The sequence below is a fragment of the Oryx dammah genome, unplaced genomic scaffold (genome assembly GCF_014754425.2).
Source record: "Oryx dammah isolate SB20612 unplaced genomic scaffold, SCBI_Odam_1.1 HiC_scaffold_21, whole genome shotgun sequence".
In the NCBI taxonomy this organism is placed as follows: Eukaryota; Metazoa; Chordata; class Mammalia; order Artiodactyla; family Bovidae; genus Oryx; species Oryx dammah.
The window spans coordinates 22,915,469-22,931,144 of NW_024070205.1; the positions used below are offsets into that span (position 1 = coordinate 22,915,469).

Below are 15,676 nucleotides of genomic sequence, written 5' to 3' on the forward strand. Positions count from 1 at the left end.
CACACACTGCACACACTCTCAACAGAGAGTGTTTACACACACACACACACACACGACATGACACAGTATATATATATATACAACACACATGCACACATAGCACACACTCCACACACTATATACACACACTGCACACACATGTACACACTCTACACAGTACACACACACTGCACACACTCTCAACAGTGTTCACACACACACACTGCACACACTGTATGTGTACATGCTACAGACACACTCTACAAACTCCACAGTATATACACACATACACATGCACACACCACACACAACACACAGCATTTACACACATGCAGACACACTACATACATTGTAAATTCTTCACAGTGTAGACACACTCCATGCACAGCACAGTGCACACTACATACATATTGTACACACTCTACACATATGCACACACTATCCACACGCTATATACACTGTACATATGTACATACTACACACTATAGATTACACACATTGATTACATACTACACAAATACAAACAATAGGTACACACAGCCTCTGTGCACACACACACACTATATATATATTATACACCTTACACAGAGGCACTCGCACTTTATATGCACACACTACATACCCACTGTACATACACAACACACACTATGCAGAGAAGATACACACCATATACACTTTCTACAGACACATACTATATATACACAGTATATACACACTATTCGTGCAGTACAGAAACACACATCATATACACGAACTACATACACACTCGGTACACACACATGCACACTGTACACACAGCCCCTATGCCTGGGTCCCATTTACTTTCAAGTTAAGATAAGGTCAGTATGAATGGAGCAGGAGAGAGCGTGAGGTTCCCCCGAGGATTTCACTGGAGGATTTTGCCCGAGGAAGGCACCCTCAGTCACAGTCTGAAAACACTGCCCAGTGGGAGGAACCCATTCTGACTAGAAAGGTAATGGATGGGGCCAGTATTAAACCTCAACTTTCCAAGCTGCCAAACAGGTCTTTAGGGAGTCACTTATACCCAGCAACACGCTGCCAGCCCCAGCTCCCACGAGACCCCCCCACCCCGGGGGTTCCTCCTGAATGGACATGGCCCACGGTAAGAGCATTAGACCTTTAACTGAGTGTGCAATCATTTTCCACAGAGCTTGGTCTGTTCATTATTTTCAGTTCACCGCACTTCTTGATATTTGAAAATGTTCTGTTAAAAAACCTGAGTGTGGAAAAAACCACTTTACTACTATAGAAGGAAGGGAGATATAGTGTGACCAACTTCAGGTATAGCAGTATTGTTTAAAAGAGAATCATTGTACGATTATACAAATGGAATAATCAACTAAATAATAAACTAAGCTGTTAGTAAGTGTTGGATGTGTGGATGTTACCTATGTCTTTCAATAATCAGGGTAATGTGATCAGACCAACTGAGGAATTACTAATATTAAAGCTTTAAATGTCATACTTTAGATTCTACATGTGTGCGTGCTAAGTCGCTCAGTCATGTCCAACTCTTTGGGACCCTGTGGACTGCAGCCTGCCAGGCTCTTCTGTCCATGGGATTCTCCCAGCACAAATATTGAGTGGGTTGCCATGCCCTCCTCCAGGGGATCTTTCCAACTCAGGGATTGAGCCTGTATCTCTGACCTCTCCTGCATTGATTGATGAGTGGGTTCTTTACCACTAGTGCCACCTGGGAAGCCTTTAGAGTCTATATACATAGGCCTTATAGCCCATCAAGCTAAGTAGGAAAAAAGTTAAACCTTCATAGCCAATTATAAGCTTAGTGTTAGATATTAACAGTTTTCATTTTCTTTCTACCACCATCTCCAAATAATTAGCCAATAAAATGTATTTATTGCTCATCCGCTATATTTCAGACACTGCAATATAGGGAATATGCTGCTGATTAGACAAGCTAATTCTACCTCACTGAGTATGGCATTTATAGGAAAAGTTAGACACTGAACCCATCCGTACAAGGGTGACAAGAACTATGACAGAGATGGACAGGACACTGTGGGAGTTGTGATATTTATACACTGGGCATCTAAGAATAATATTGCAGGAGGCCCTGCCTGACACATTCTTGACTTGCGTTCTGTATAGGCACTTGGGGGAGGCTGGCTGTAATGAACTGTAGCTCAAAACCCTCGGTCTCTTTCGACCCCTCCCTACGAGGTTACTTTATACAGATGCTCTTTGTGCTGCCACCAATACACATGATCCTTTTCAATTCTTTAAGAGCCAATATGAAGTGCCTGGGCACTTGTCGGCCCTCTTGAAAAGTAACCGTGAGCGGCTCTGGACTGTGTGCACAAGCGGGAATTATTAAAAGAAGATGAAGACTGGCAGTTTTAAAAGACAGCCATAAATTCTTCAACGCCTCTCCTGTCTAGAAGGGTATTCTGCTGCCTCTCCTCTGGAATCTGGGCAGGTTTATGAGTGTTTTGACCAACAGATGATGATGGACATGGAACGCTCTGACTTCCAAGTCTGAGTCATAAAAAGCCTTGAGGCTTCTGCCTTTTTCTCTGGAACTCTTGCTCTTGGAGCGGAAATCGGAGGCCACCGGGCTGGGGCCACCATGCTGGAGAGGACATGGGTAAGCACTCTGGGCTAGTGGAGCCCAGCCTCCCAGACATTCCAGCAAAGGCCCCAGACACGTGAATGAAGCTCTCTTGGCCCTTCTGCCAGCAGCACACCACCCAGCGACCTCTTATCAACATCACATGGAAGAAAAGAATCACCCACCAAGCCCCACCTGAATTCCCAGCCCAGAAAATTATGCAACGCAACAAAATGGTTATTGTTTCAAGCCACTGTGGGGATCTGTCTGCTAAACTAAGGAAATCTGATGAGGGGTCAGTGGTGTCTAGGTCATCCATTCAGGGATCGATCATTAAGGTAGTTCCTGTCCCGGGTGTGAACTCACCATGAAAAGGAGAGGTGAGTTTACCCAGGCTGGGCTGCATAAGCGCAATGTCCCACTCACCAGTAGGGTGAGTCTCTGCTCTAACAGAGGAGGATAAAAAAAGAAGGGTGATGCTTCATCCCTAGTACCTCGGAGAGGGTGAACCTCAGGAAAGTGAAAGTCACTCAGTCATGTCCAACTCTTTGGGACCCCATGGACTATACCATGGAATTCTCCAGGCCAGAATACTGGAGTGGGTAGCCTTTCCCTTCTCCAGGGGATCTTCCCAACCCAGGGATTGAACCCAGGTCTCCCACATTGCAGGCGACTTCTTTACCAGCTTTGCCACAAGGGAAGACCAAGAATACTGGAGTGGGTAGGCTATCCCTTCTCTAGCGGATCTTCCTGACCCAGGAGTTGAACTGGGGTCTCCCACATTGTGGCAGATTCTTTTCCAACTGAGCCATCAACCTCGGGAACTTAGTAGAAACTTTAGGAGAGGGGGACGGTTCTTCTAGAGCCAGCAAAAGAAAAAAGAAAAGGAAAGGAGAAGACAATTTGGGGCAAAAAAGAATATTAGAAGGGAAGGGTTTCTTCTAATTATTTTGTTTTTCTGTCTCTGCATTTGGAACTTCCTGGACATAACTGTGTGTCCATTCCACACGTAAAGTGTGCTAGGCACTGCACTGAACACTTTAACGACATGCTCGTCCTCAGTCTTCATGGCGGTTCTGTGAACTGGATACCCCTAGGGAAGAGGAAGCAAAACCACAGAGATTTTATGTAACTTGTCCTAGTTCTCAGCTGCCTAGACATATAGGCATCTCCACCAAGGGCTGCCTGACTCTGACCGTTACACCATCTGGCTTCCACCATTCTTGAGCTGCCTTCTCATTGAGTTTCCTAGAAAGGGAAAAAACTCCCATGGAGATTTTTACAAATCACTTGCTGGTTACCTTATGCCAGATCATAAAAGAGAATGTGACTGGACCCACACAAACCTACCATGATCAGGAAAAGAACTCAGCGTTCATAGCTTATTTGCAAGCTGGTTTGCTTGTCTCTTTGTCTTGGTCTGGGATTTGTTTGGCTTGTTTTTGTCTGTCACAGGAGGAAAACAGAGAGCCAAGGAAGCCTGGGACTCCAGCTCTGTCTGTTGAATGTAGCCTTGTGTTGGTCTTTAATGGTGATTTTCCTGTGTTCTTGGTGCTCTGCATGCATCCATGGTTAACACCTGATACTTGAGTGACAACTTGGGAAACAAACACCTCCTATCCTTCAGGATAGCAGAGCTTGATGCGTTGATGCAGGACTCCAGCCTGATTTTGATAACCTACAGGCTCCTATCCATTGCCATCGTCAATTTCCATTTCATTGTCATTTCAACTGTACCAGTGAATGAGCAGTTTAGTGTCAAATGAAACCTCAGGGTTATATGGAACAGCTGACCGTTTCTCTTTGATGCGTGTGAGACTCCAGAATTTGACTCGTGTCTTCACTGTTCCAAAGTGAGAGGGAGAAACCCCTCTTTGTGCCAGGACTTTGCAGGATGTGCTGTAATTAAACTGATGGACAGGTTTTGATATCTTATTTCATCACCCAAACTGCCTTTTGTTAGAGTTTACGAATATGTCTGTTCACACGGGGCTACAAATTAGTCTAATTGATTTCTTGCTACCTGTCCCAGGAGGAAAACCCCAGCTGTATTCTGCACTTAATAATTAAGAGCAACTTTATTCAGAAGGATTCAAATGTCAGATGGCTCTGAGGCCTTTGCTGTTCAGTAAGTCAGTGTTCTGTGATCGACTGGCTTAAAGATGAAGCTGTCTCCTGCTGTGTCTTTGCGATGTCCTGGCACCTAAAAGCCTGTGGATAAGACCAGGTGGGACATGCCTTCAAGGCCATTTTGCCCCAGGGACTGTTGAGTGTAACTTGGTAAAGCAAGTACTGCTCAACAGCCTACTGCCTGTTTGTCCTGAGATCTATTCTCCAGCCTTCTGCTGCTCTGCTCTGTGTCACAGAAAGCTGGTTCTTTCAAGCTGCACTTCCCACACACCTTTGCCAACAGGCTTTCAGCCCCGGGGGTGGGGGGAGGCAATGGCAGGCACTTGGGGAACACTGGAGGACAGGGAGAGGGAAGAAACCAGGGTATTTCTTCCTTTCTCCGACTGGATGGTGTCCTTAGCATCTCCTCTGTGATTCCAGCTGCCACTCTCGTTTCAGAACTCCTCCAGCACATTCCTGCCATGCTTTCAGCTTGGGTGGCTCCAAGTCCTGGGTTTCAGTAACACTATCTTACCTCCTTAAGGCAGGAGTTTTCTGCTGTCCCCAGTCTCTAGGGGTGGCCCATGATTTTTCATATGCCCTTTCTGTTACTCCTAAACCTTTCTAATTGGTTTCCCATTTTTGTCTATTGAATTATCTAAAATATGTTCTGCTTTCCTTACTGGGTCTTAACTAATAGATACTTTAAACTCAAAATTATTATGTATCATTTGGCATAGTAATTTTGTAACTCTTTAGGGGTCTGAGTGACAATCTGGAAGATGAGTTCTGATGCCAAAAGTAAATTTCCATAAACTCGAAGATTGATTACAAGGTTGGCAAATGGGTTTTCACTTGAGTGCTAAATTTGATCAAGTGTAGTGGCTGCCTGTGATTTGAGAAGGTGTCTGAGGCTGGATCTGGATCTGGCCAGAAGGAGTGGTGAGAGGTGTGATGAATGCCTAGTATGGATATGGAAATGGTGAATGATAAGTTATGTGCCATGCATTTGCCTTCCCTAATTTACAGAAAAAGAATAGGCACAGAATACCAAAAATCAGGACTCTCTAGAAAAATCATTAAAAAATTTTTATTTATTTATATTTAGCTGCATCTGGTCTTGGTTGCAGCTGTGAGCTGCTTGTTGTGGCACACAGGCTCCAGAGCACGTGGACTCTGTAGTTTGCATCACACAGGCTTTCTAGTTGAGCTGCCTGGGCTCCGTAGTTGTCGTACATTGGCTTAGTTGCCCCATGGCGTGGGACCTTATCTCCTGGACCAGGCATTGAACCATGTCCCTTGCTTTAGCAGGGGGATTCTTAATCACTAGACCACAAGGGAAGTCCCCCAGGAAAATCCTTTATGTATGCACTATAATATTATATATAATAATATCACATAACTTATGATGTATACAGAAGTGAATGCACGTTCATTGTACACTGATAATGGAAATAGAGTGAGAACAAAAAACACATTTCTGAGATCTCTGGCCCTGTTACTACACGAACACTTTCACAGCATTTTATTTACATTTTCTGAACCATTGTTTTTCATTTCCGAATCTGTCTTTTAAGATAGTTTTCATGGTGTTCATTTGAGATATTAAGTGGCATGAAACAAAGGATTCCCAAAGTCTCCATTGGTTTCTGCCTCTTGAACAGTATGTTAGTTAAGATCCAGTGAGGCAGAGCTAGAACAAATAATTTCATAATTTGTATGGAAATACAAAAAACCTCGAATAGCCAAAGCAATCTTAAGAAAGAAGAATGGAACTGGAGGAATCAACTTGCCTGACTTCAGGCTCTACTGCAAAGCCACAGTCATCAAGACAGTATGGTACTGGCACAAAGACAGAAATATAGATCAATGGAACAAAATAGAAAGCCCAGAGATAAATCCACACACCTATGGACACCTTATCTTCAACAAAGGAGGCAAGAATATACAATGGATTAAAGACAATCTCTTTAACAAGTGGTGCTGGGAAAACTGGTCAACAACTTGTAAAAGAATGAAACTAGATCACTTTCTAACACCATACACAAAAATAAACTCAAAATGGATTAGAGATCTAAACGTAAGACCAGAAACTATAAAACTCCTAGAGGAGAATGTAGGCAAAACACTCTCTGACATAAATCACAGCAGGATCCTCTATGACCCCCTCCCAGAATACTGGAAATAAAAGAAAAAATAAACAAATGGGACCTAATTAAAATTAAAAGCTTCTGCACAACAAAGGAAACTATAAGCAAGGTGAAAAGACAGCCTTTGGAATGGGAGAAAATAATAGCAAATGAAGCAACTGACAAACAACTAATCTCAAAAATATACAAGCAACTCCTGCAGCTCAATTCCAGAAAAATAAATGACCCAATCAAAAAATGGGCCAAAGAACTAAATAGACATTTCTCCAAAGAAGACATACAGATGGCTAACAAACATGTGAAAAGATGTTCAACATCACTCATCATCAGAGAAATGCAAATCAAACCACAATGAGGTACCATTTCACACTAGTCAGAATGGCTGCGATCCAAAAGTCTACAAGCAATAAATGCTGAAGAGGGTGTGGAGAAAAGGGAATCCTTTTACACTGTTGGTGGGAATGCAAACTAGTACAGCCACTATGGAGAACAGTGTGGAGATTCCTTAAAAAACTGGAAACAGGACTGCCTTATGACCCAGCAATCCCACTGCTGGGCATACACACCAAGGAAACCAGAATTGAAAGAGACACATGTACCCCAATGTTCATCGCAGCACTGTTTATAATAGCCAGGACATGGAAGCAACCTAGATGTTCATCAGCAGACGAATGGATAAGAAAGCTGTGGTACATATACACAATGGAGTATTACTCAGCCATTAAAAAGAATACATTTGAATCAGTTCTAATGAGGTGGATGAAACTGGAGCCGATTATACAGAGTGAAGTAAGCCAGAAAGAAAAACACCAATTCAGTATACTAACACATATATGTGGAATTTAGAACGATGGTAACGATAATCCTGTATGCCAGACAGCAAAAGAGACACAGATGTATAGAACAGTCTTTTGGACTCTGTGGGAGAGGGAGAGGGTGGGATGATTTGGGAGAATGGCATTGAAACATGTATAATATCATATAAGAAATGAATTGCCAGTCCAGGTTCGATGTATGATACAGGATGCTCGGGGCTGGTGCACTGGGATGACCTAGAGGGATGGGATGGGGAGGGAGGTGGGAGGGGGGTTCAGGATGGGGAACACGTGTACACCCGTGGTGGATTCATGTTTATGTAAAAAAAAAAAAAAGATCCAGTGAGGATTTCCACAGAAATAATTTAATAGAGGGAATTGGTTCAAAGATAGTAGAAACACTGAGATAGCACAGAGAGCCACTCCTCTTGGACTCAGAGGACAAAGGGAGGAAAAAGAAAGTTTCTTCAGGGAGAGGCCATTTGCCTGGTGATGGGGCTTCTTTGCAGGTCCTTCAAGGGCACCAAGACAACAGAGCCTAGAACCAGCTACTGCTGCCACAGTGAAGAGCCATTGGCAGGATGACGCCAACATGAACCACAGGCAAACCAGAAGGGACCACTCCTTTCTCCCTTCTTTCCTCCAGTCTCTCTCTCATGGCCCCTATTGACAAAACCTAACATGAAACTGACCAAAAGGAACTGAAATTCTAAAAGCAGCATCACAAAGCTGAGGCCAAGGGGGTGGGTTTGAGCTGGGAGACAGTAGCTTAGGAACCAACACAGCAGCCTGCAGATGAGATGATGGGAGCTTTTGGAAGCTCGTTAGCACGGTGCTTGGAATACACCTAGTAAATGTTCCGCAACATTGGCGCTCCCTGGCTGGGCTGTCTTTACTGCTCTTATGCACCGAAATAGAGCCACACGTGCCGCTGATATTATCCTTTCCAAACTGCTTTCTCTTGATGTGGAGGAGAGCAAGGCAACCCACTCCAGTATTTTTGGTAGAGCATCCCATGGACAGAGGAGCCTGGCCAGCTACAGTCCAGGAAGCTGCAAAGAGTCAGACACGACTGAGTGACTGACACTTTCATTTCTCTTGACCACATTATAGCGTAGCAAGAAAACATGTTTCAAGTTCATATTATTCATTCTTTTATTTTTTTCCTCTGGATTTTGTTTTTGAGGAAACATTGGTTTATAGCACTATATAAGTTTCATGTGACAACATTATAGTTCAACTTCTATATATGCTACAATGTGCTATCTTTGAATTCTAAAAGGTTTCACCATTTTATGGGAGATTTGTCACTGAAGATGTTGTTTTTAATAGCAAGTGATATTGATTGCTTTTATGTGCTAGGTACCATCACTTTGACATGGCTTCTTTTGTCTAATTGTCCCAACAAGCCTGTGGACGGATATTGTTAGTATCTACATTTTAAAGATGAGAAAACTCAGAAACTTTCAGTAACTTTCCCAAGGCCATAAGACAGCTAAGTATGGGAGCCAGAGTGTATCTTTTTAAAATTTTTATTTAACAAAAAAATTTCTTACAGGACCAGTTTTTAAAAAACTTTACTTGGAGTATTAAAAAAAAAATCATTGCTTTACAATGTTGTGTTAATTTCTGCTGTGCAACAACTACAAGAGTGTGCCCTTTTTACTGCCCTCCATTGCTGCACGTGTGCCACTTACACCACCCCTCTTCACCCACACTTGGAGCCTACGGTCAACGTGGCGACTGGGCTTAACCAAGAGCACAAGTTAACTGAAAACGCTTATTTTGCCTGTTACTTCGCTATGTTTTGTCTTGCTGATGAAGCGGGGACGGTTTCCTTGGATGCAGGAAAACTGACAAATGAGACCCGATGACCTTTCCATGGCCACGTGTTGCTGCTTCATGCTGGTCATCAGCACAGCATCAGTCCCTGCTGTGCAGAAGGCATGACTAGGGAGCTGGGCCTCTGCATTTTCAAGGATTCTTAATGACATGAGTTTACTGGTGAGCATGGACGTGGAATTCCTCCCACGTCTGATCTCACTGACTTTTTGATCGATACTGACGTTAAGAGCCATTCCCACCCTCCAGCCTGGTCATATTCTTAGGCAGACCATTCCAGCTATGCAGATGTCTCTACAGTTCTAGAATAGAAGCTTTCGACCACACCCGCGGATCTGTTGTGTCTACACCATGGTAACCCCTCACTCATCACTGAATAAGAAGGTCAGTCTAGTGCCCTTTGGATCTCTGGACCTTACAGTCTCAGTCTCGGGTATCTGGCAGGGTAAGCTGTTTTGATCCTCACCCTGTAGCCTCCATGTCCCTTGGAAACTAGGAAGGAATCTGAAAAGGCCCACCGTAGAGGTGTTGGTGATGGAGCTGACCGGTGTGGGGCAAGGAGAGGCGAGCATAAAGAGAGGGTGTATTGGTTGCCATAGCAATCCCAGCAAACACTCAGAGGAGAGGGTGTGGCCCGAGACGTAACGAAGTGCCACTGGGTTTCAGCAGCCACTGGAATGTCTGAGCGGAGCCTCATTCCTCCCCACAGAGCCTGGGCCCAGGCCACAACCAAAGACTGCCCTACCTCTCAGGGCTCCTCAGGATGAAGACAGCCTGGAAAAGACAAGCTGACCTCCCAGGTGTGGGTTTTCCTTTCCCCCGGCCACAGACCAGGGGCCTCCCAGAAGAAATTTGGAAATGTCCACAAAGAGCCAAAAGAGACTTGATCTACAAATTATTTTTTTTTCCCCAAAAAAACTCTGAGCCGGACATTCTTTAAGGTATGAGCAGGCACTTTGAAAGTTCTTCCCTGCAAAAGTTCACTTCTGTCTGTTCTCTTTGTTGCCTGCCCTTCCCCAAGGTGGTATTCTCACTGTGGGGATGGCTTTGGGATCCCCAAACCCTCACAGTTGGGTCAAGCAGAAGACAGATCCGTGGTGTATGTGAGCGACAGTAATGTGGGTGGCAGTGGGTTGAAGAGGCAAGTCTGCAAAGATGCTGGATCCCTGACAGACAAGACCACAAGGACAGTGAAGGCCTGGGACTGGCATGACTTGAAAAGCTGGAGTTAGGGAGCTCATAAAAGTCTGAGGTCAAGGCAGGGTCTGTGTCGGAAACCCAGTGATTCAATGTGGCTTCACTAACCAAGAGATTTGTAAGAAACCTGATTAAGAATGAGGCAGTGGCCAAGGTATTTATGACGAAGGAGGTCTGGAGCTCTCCCTAGAGCCCGTAAAAGGTGTTGCAGGAATCTGACTTTGCCTTCACCTCCAGGTCTTGCCAGACTCAACCCTTCTCCAGATGCAAGACTTTTCTGTCCCATTTCCTCTTCCCCGAAGCCTTAACTAGCTTAGCAGAAACTCCGGTCTAAGCTATTGCATGAATGGAAACTGGAAGCAAGTGGTGAGATTTTTAAGTGCAACTGAAATGCTAATAGAAAGATATTGGGTACGTCAATGGAAAAGAAAGAAGGAAGTCCGTTCTCTAATAAATATTTATTATTAATAAGTATTTATTGAGCTCCAGCTGTGCTATGGGAAAGAAACACATGGAGCACTTCCCATCCCAAGTGTTTTCAAGGGTTACTAAGGTTACCCTATCGAGTGCTCATAATGGCCCTGCAAAGTTCATCCCCACATTATAAATGGGTCCTAAAAGACACATTGCCCAACATCTTGAATTGAGAGTCCACACTAGGTTTTCAGTCTGAAATCTACAGTCTCTGAATGAGGAAGATGAATACATAAATGCCTATAATTCCTACCAAGGTTCTCTTTGAGACAGTAAAGTCTTGATGCCGTCCTACCTCCAGGAACTTTGTTTACATCTAGAATAAACCTTGTTATTCTCCTCAAGCCAACACCCTTGCCTGGAGCTCTCTTTACTTCATGAAGGTGAATTGTCTAAGACTACAATTAGTTTGAGTGGATACACATTGCTTATTTGTGAGTATACTGCCCAGGCAGAGCCCTAGGACATGCTCTGGCATCAACATGACCCTCTAAAACTGAGAATAAATGATGTTGTCTTGCTGACATAGTTTAAACAATTTTTTCCTCCCCTTAATACTTGGAATCAGGGTCACATTCTAACTATTTAATCTGGGGCCTCAAACTGGCACATGACATGGTTGTAAATGAAATTATATTTAAAACATAACCAGAGGTTCACAGAACACTTAATTGCATGTGAATATGCAACCTACGTGAGTATGTGGCGGAGAAGGCAATGGCACCCCACTCCAGTACTCTTGCCTGGAAAATCCCATGAATGGAGGAGCCTGGTAGGCTGCAGTCCATGGGGTCGCTGAGGGTCAGACATGACTGAGCAACTTCATTTTCACTTTTCACTTTCATGCGTTGGGGAGGGAAATGGCAACCCACTCCAATGTTCTTGCCTGGAGAATCCCAGGGACAGGGGAGCCTGGTGGGCTGCCGTCTATGGGGTTGCACAGAGTTGGACACGACTAAAGTGACTTAGCAGTAGCAGTGAGTATATGGGTTGTGTGTGTGTGTGTGTGTTTGTGAGAGTGAAGGGTGGAATACCCATTAGAACAGTTCACATCCTAGGCCAGAAAGTGCATGGAAGCTCAAAAGCCAGCCAATCACCATCTCCACTATGCTGTTTCTTCCTGGTTCCTTCTATAACAGGGATACTTCTATTGATCTTGGGTAATAATACTTATAACCACCATTTTTAGAAGTGCCTCCATGGAAGGCACTTTGTGCTTATTGTAGTAAATACACATTAAAATTCCTTAAGTTAGGAATTATCATTCCACTTTACAGATGGGAAAGTTGAATCTTAAGACATTAAGTAACTTGCTCAATGTCCCTTAACTTCATCTCAATTCTCTTATCACACCTGATCAACCGTTGCTACCTCTTCCTAATCCATGCAGACAGCACATCTAAAACCCAAATGTGTGCGTCTTAGCTGAGCGCACCTCAATGGAAAACTGACTGATGAACCCTGAATTCAGTGGTCAACTTCAAAATGAGTCCTTTTGATACCATAGACTCACAACCACAGTGTTGTGTGTTATAATCACTGCTTAGACTATTGTTAAAGAACAAGTCAAAGCATACCGCCCGAGTGTACACAGACCCACCTGCCCATCTCCAGCCCCAAACACAACATCATCTTTCCTTTTGTCTCTCACATTCATAAAAATCAGGATTGGGATTCAATTCAGCAAATTCCAAGGTTCTATTCAGGAAGGGCACTGTGTAAGGCAGTGTCAGAGATCCAAAATTGAGTAAGATAATGTTTCTAGGGTTACCGTGTAGAGATGTGAAGTTGTGTCTTGCCCTAGCCTGCCTGGTCCAAGGAGTGAATATGGCCAGAAATCCAGCCTGGGCTACACCTTTCAAGTCATGGTTTCTGACACTGGTTTTCTTTCATTCAGATGAAGGAGTACTTTTTTTTTTTTTTTTTTTTTTACTTCTCAGGAATGGTATTGAATAGCTAATAGAGCCCTGAGTTCACCTGGCTTTGAAGAGTTTACATTGAATAGGAGAGAAAGATCAGAACAGAACTATCAAAACATCAATCAGGATGATTATCCTGGGAGGGGACAATAAGGTGCCATACATACAGTGTATCTCATCAGGTGAGGGAGGAAGAACAACTTCGTGAAACTGGAGAACCTGAGAAGGAACTGGGGAAATGAGCAGGTTTGGGGCATGTTGAGATGGAGGGAGGCATCCAGGTTAGGGATTAGCACTAGCAGAAGCAGGATCTTCAGGTGCTGGGGGCACATCCTCTTTGATGGTGTGGGGTAGACATGAGTGGAGGACCGCTAGCTCAGAAGCAGCAGGAAGCCAGTGTCACAGGTTGGCTCTGCTGAGACTGATCTGACCCTTCAGAACAGGCAGATACCATGAACTCATTTCCCTGAGTCCCGGGTGATGGGATGAGAACTGTGCTTTAGGAAGAATGATGTGGAAGCCAAGTGCCAGTGGACTGTGGGGGAAGAAGCAGGAGAAGGGACTTGGCTTGGGAACATTACTATGGCTGTTGAGAAGTTGATGGCAGCCTGAGATGGGATGAGAGGATGGCAAGCAGAAAGGAGGAGGATGAATGTGAGAGTTAGGAAAGAGATATGATGGATTATGTGCACACACAGAGAAACTGGTGTGGAAAACAATTTCCCTCCGAGTAAAAGCCAGAGTCACTACCGTGGCTAAGGAGACCCTCTGTGACCCCTCCCGATCTCGCATCCCTCTCTGCTCTCACCTACCTCCCTTGTTCTGTTCTTCTGCAGACACACTAAGTTCTCTCCCACCTCACCCCTGGTGCTCCCTGTGCTGACCCTTCCCTAGGTATCCAGGGGCCTCAGTCTCACTTCCTCTGTTGAGAAGCATTCACGGACCTTCCCTATAGACACAAGCACCTCCCTACCCCAGCTACTCCTTACCTCACTGCATCTTAGCTTTCTTTATAACACTTATCACTGGCAACACACACACACACACACACACACACACACACACACATTGTGCATTGTCTGTCTCCACCAACTTCTTTCCAAATAAGGAGCTTTGTTTGTTCACTGCTGCACCCCTTGCACTTGGCACAGAATAGCTGCTCAATAAATATTGATATAACGCACTAGCTGGTGAAGAATCCACCTGCAATGTCAGGGACCTGGGTTCAATCCCTAGGTTGGGAAGATACCCTGGAGAAGGGAAAGGTTACCCACTCCAGTATTCTGGCCTGGAGAATTCCATGGACTGTACATGGGTTCCCAAAGAGTTGGACACATTGACTGAACGACTTTCACTTTCAAAGGCAGAACAGCCCAGATATAAAATGCGCAAACCTGAGAGACAGTGAGTTCCTTCATAGTAGACTGATTCACAGTTAGGCAGGACAACCCATCATAGGAAACACTGTGTGAATAATTCAGCCTTTTGGAGACCCTTTCAAGCCTGCAAATCTACAGATCCAAGTACTCCCAGAAAGGGAGTGTTCTGTTAAGCACAGAGGGTCAACGCATAGACCCTGGAACCAGGGTCCAAATCCGGGCTCTGCCACTTATTAGCTGTGCCACCCCGGGCATCTTTGTACTTCTCTCAATACTTCTCCTGTCTTGTTTTCATTAAGTGTTTTTCTGCTCCTCAGTCACTGATTTCTCAGGGTCCCTGTAGCAGGTGACCTGGTGGAGCAGAGACATCAAGAGCTGAACTGAACTGAACTGATGTGTATGTGTGTGTGCCTACTCAGTCATGTCCAACTTTTGCAACCCTGTGGACTCTGGCCCATCAGGCTACTCTGTCCATGATAGTTCAGTTCAGTTCAGCCACTCAGTCGTGTCCGACTCTTTGCGGCCCCATGAATCGCAGCACGCCAGGCCTCCCTGTCCATCACCAACTCCCAGAGTTCACTCAGAGTTGCGTCCATCGAGTCCGTGATGCCATCCAGCCATCTCATCCTCAGTCGTCCCCTTCTCCTCCTGCCCCCAATCCCTCCCAGCATCAAAGTCTTCTCCAATGAGTCAACTCTTCGCATGAGGTGGCCAAAGTACTGGAGTTTCAGCTTCAGCATCATTCCTTCCAAAGAAATCCCAGGGCTGATCTTCAGAATGGACTGGTTGGATCTTCTTGCAGTCCAAGGGACTCTCAAGAGTCTTCTCCAATACCACAGTTCAAAAGCATCAATTCTTTGGCGCTCAGCCTTCTTCACAGTCCAATTCTCACATCCATACATGACTACTGGAAAAACCATAGCCTTGACTAGATGGACCTTAGTTGGTAACGTAATATCTCTGCTTTTGAATATGCTGTCTAGGTTGGTCATAACTTTTCTTCTAAGGAGTAAGCGTCTTTTAATTTCATGGCTGCAATCACCATCTGCAGTGATTTTGGAGCCCCCCCAAAATAAAGTCTGACACTGTTTCCACTATTTTCCCATCTACTACCCATGGAGTGATGGGACCAGATGCCATGATCTTCGTTTTCTGAATGTTGAGCTTTAAGCCAACTTTTTAACTCTCCTCTTTTACTTTCATCAAGAGGCTTTTTAGTTCC

General features: G+C 44.5%; 1 protein-coding gene across 1 annotated transcript in view; it reads left to right on the forward strand.

Moving 5' to 3' along the window:
* The window catches only part of ASTN1 (astrotactin 1), a 359,002-nt gene extending 357,631 nt beyond the window's left edge, over positions 1-1,371 (forward strand). Inside the window, exon 23 of the mRNA XM_040263917.1 lies at positions 1-1,371. This exon is cut by the window's left edge and continues 3,355 nt beyond it. The gene's annotated coding sequence lies outside the window, so the exon portion shown is untranslated.
* The last annotated feature ends 14,305 nt before the right edge of the window (positions 1,372-15,676 follow it).